The sequence below is a fragment of the Cnephaeus nilssonii genome (assembly GCF_951640355.1).
Source record: "Cnephaeus nilssonii genome assembly, chromosome: 3".
NCBI lineage: Eukaryota > Metazoa > Chordata > Mammalia > Chiroptera > Vespertilionidae > Cnephaeus > Cnephaeus nilssonii.
Window position 1 is genome coordinate 32,436,712 of NC_137074.1, and position 4,199 is coordinate 32,440,910.

The window sequence follows — 4,199 nt, forward strand, 5'->3', positions numbered from 1 at the left end:
CAATGCCTCTCTTGGTTTTACACTCCACTCCTAAGACTGACAATGCCAAGTTAGCAGACTCTTGTATGTTGCTTGTGAGGATATAAAATATTGCAACAATTTTAGAAAATAGCTTGGCAATTACATGAAAAGATAAACATACACCTACCATACAACCCAGTCATTCACTCCTAGATATTTACCCAAGAGAAATGAAAATGTATGTCCATACAAAGACTTGTAAATGAATTCTCACAACAGCTTTATTTGAAATAACACCAAACTGCAAATAACCCAAACATCCATAAACAGATGAATGGATAAAAACATTGAACTATATACATCCAATGGAACAATACACAGCAATAAAAAAGAACCATATATACAACAAAGCAGATGAATCTCAAGATAAATATGCTGACTGAAATGAGGCAGAACAAAAGGTAGGAACTGTATAATTCCATCTATAGAAAATTCAAATTCCTATAAATCCTATGTATAGAATATTCTGGAAAATTCAAAGAATTCAATAGTGACAAAAAGTAGATCAATGGTCACCTAGAGCTGGCTAGGCATGGGAGAAAGGAGAAGTGGGTAACAAAAGGCCATGGTGAAACTTTTGGGAATAGCACTTACGTTCATTGTCTTTGTGATGAGGTTTGATGGGTATATGCCTATGTCAATACTTATCAAACTTGAAATATATGCACTTTATTGTGTACCATTCCTCAATAACTCTGTTTAAAAAACAAGTTCATGTAGGACACTCAGGTAAGAGATCTCAGCTACTGGTGATGTTTGTGATCTATCTAGAACTTAGTGGTCCTCAATCCTGACTGCATATTAGAATCACTAAGGAGTGTTAAACATATTTACTAGTATACTGGGCCCAGCCGGTATGGCTCAGTGATTGAGCATTGACCCATGAACCAAGAGGTTACTGGTTCAATTCCCGGTCAGGGCACATGCCCTGCTTGAGGGATCGATCCCCAGTAGGGGGTGTCTAGGAAGCAGCCAAATAATGTTTCTATCCCTCTATTCCTCTCTCAAAAAAAAAAATTATGCATGGGCACTCCCTATAGAAGAAGCTTTTATTTAATTGGTTTGTTATGTGACCTTGGCATCAATGTTTATTACAATCTCCCAGGTTATTCAAATGTGAACCCAGGGTTGAGATTCATGACTGTAGGTTAAGATATTATATATACTATTGTCAATGAGCACATTTGGGGAGTATAAAGAGGGGCAACACCCTGATTCAGGGAGAGAAGCCCAGAGAACCACTTAAATGGGGAGAGAGCAGGCTTGGGTATAGAACAGGTGAAGCTGTCCAAGAAGCAATGGGGAAGGTAGAAAGAAAGGAGGAAAGTAGAGCGTGGTGCCACATGTGTGTGAGGCTGATCTTGGCTCTGAGGATGGGAAGACAATAAAAATGGAAAGGAATTTTTATTGGTAGAATTCTGATGATAGAATAAGTAATTGGCCCAGGGCAGGCAATGCTGTTGTAGTTTGGGGTATCTTTCTAACACTTTAGTCATCTAGAAACTTCTAGATTCTTGCTGCTCCAAAAGTGACCCATGGCCTGACAGACTTCGAAACACCTGGGGCTTGTTAGAATTGCAGCATCTCTGACCTGACCCCAGGCCCACTGAATGAGAGTTTGCATTTTAACAAGGCCCCCAATTCATTCAGATGCACATTAAAGTTCGATAAGCACTGTCTAGATTTTAATAGAAAGACAGCAACATATTCATTAATGGAGATACATTTTCTCCTTTTAATAAGACGATGTGCTACAGCAGAAGAAACCCTGGACTAAGAATCAGAGCTTGATTGTCTTATCTCAGATCCTCCACAACCAGCTCTGTGGTCTTTCACATTCTCCTTAGTATTTTTCCAGCCTGAAGTGGCCTTTCATTCATTCATAGAGAGACATGACTCAGTTCCTTCAGGTCTGTGCTTTGAAGGGAAATAAATCAGAGTAAGGAGGATAGGTGCTATTCTGCATAGGCTGCTCGGAGAAGATTTTCTGATATTTGAGCAGATGGCTGAAGCAACCGAGGGTTCCAGTCATGTAAATGAATATCTGTTAATGAATGTAAATGAATATCTGTTAATGAATAAAAGGGAACTTCAGGCTGGAAAACTAAAGGGGGAAAGAAAATAACATAAAGGCTATTCAAAGGGTCAAGTTATAGTCAAAACATTTAATAGAATACTATGCAGACATTAAGAAAGGTGATATCTATTAGTACTCTATAGCATGGAAAATTTTCCTTAACAATTTCTTAAGTTTAAAACAAGCAAGTGTATAACTTGTTTTATTGATATAAAAGTAATATAAAAGTGCTTGCCTGCATGGGGGTGGGGCAGTGCAATGTATATATAGAGAAATGTCTAGAAAATTAGTCTCAAAATGTTCATAGTAGTATTTTTACAAATGGTTCAATTTGCAGTGAATTTTACATTTTTTTCAGACATACACAAAAATAAAGATGATCAAATTGTATTTATTACCTGTCTCACCATAATGTAAATTCTATTAAAGTAGAAACTTTGCTTTGTTCATTACTTTATCCCTATCATCTGGGTACATAGTAGGTGTTTAATAAATATTTGTTGAATGAAAGAATGAACACACAAAAAAAGGAGAAAATGAAGAGCCTATACAGGGACCAAATAATAGTTTATAGGCATGCAGGGGAGCATTGAAGATACTGTAGACATCTGAGCAGGGACTTGAGTCACAGCATAAAACTTTGGACTTTATTTTTCAGGAAATGAGTAGCACCTGATCACTGTGATGACGGGGTGGTGGATGGATATTGTGTGATTTATCAACCATAACCTGAAGTATGTCTTTCTCCATTTCTTGCTGGAAGGAAGGAAGGAAGGAAGAAAGGGAGAGAGGGAGGGAGGGAGGGAGGGAGGGAGGAAGGAAGGAAGGAAGGAAGGAAGGAAGGAAGGAAGGAAGGAAGGAGAGAAAGGAGAAAGGAAGAAAAGAAAAGAAAAAAGTAAAAGAAATAGTCTCCATGAATAAATAAGATACTCAGATGTCTCCTTTGGGGCTGCTAATTGATGGAGAATTTGGAGCCAGCTAAGGCTCCAGGGCTTGACAGTCACTTGCTGGTTGACAGAGGCCGTGAAAATGTTTTCATTTCCCTGTTCCAATCTGCATGCCACCATCTGCTGCGCTGATTCCCAGAGAGGCTGCCATGGGGGGGAAGGAATATAAATGGCCCAAGAAGCCAGAAACTCACTCATGCCTACACAAGATAGACTCCCAGCCAAGAGGAATCTTCCTTCTGACAGTTTGTCTTCAGGGCTTGGCACTTTTTATAACAAGCCTTATGTGGGCAAGCACAGGTCACTGAGTTGAGTCCATTAACCAACCCTTTGACCTCACACAACATGTGTGAAAAAAATACTGTGCGCTGTCTCAGAGAGAAATGCTTTGAGAAGTGCTTAATTATTACTGAAGATAACTTTCCTGATATTCACTCCATCTCCTTCACTCCAACTCCACCAGCAGACAAGTGGTTTTCAATAAATGCAAGTGCTACCCCATTGCTCTTCCATTCCAAAGCCTTCGCTGGCTCTCTATTGCCCTCAAGACAGTGTTCAAAGTCCCTGGCATGGCATTTGAGGTCCTGCCTATCCCCCAGGCATGTCCACCTTGGGCCACTCTTTCCCTTGCCCACTATGTGCCAGCCCTGTGACTTCCTTCACCTCAAAGATATCATCCTCCTTCCTAATTCAGACCTTTTCTACACAATTCTTTGGCCTTGGAATTGTACTCCCCTCTTCAGTAACCTGGTCAGCTCCCACACATCCTTCATATTATGGTATAATATGGGACACCATCATCAGTCTCATGCCCCAGAGCAGGCTGGGGAAATGTAAGGGATTCTCACAGCATCCACTTGGTACTTCTTTACCATATCACACAGTTATTTGGTGAACATTTGTTTTCCCCATTGGACAGACCAAGTTGGTTCCAGCGCAGTGCTGGCCTGCGACCTTACTTAAACTTTCTTTTTCAGCACTATTGTCATCCTATGATGTCAGTGGATTATAAATGAGTTGAATGAGAGAAAGTTGAGATTGCTAGGGCGATAGCTGGAGGGCACTGTGAGGTTGTTAGTCAGTTCCTACTGCCATACAAAACATTAGACTGGGTGACTTAAACCACAGAAATTTATTTCTCATAGTTTTGGAAA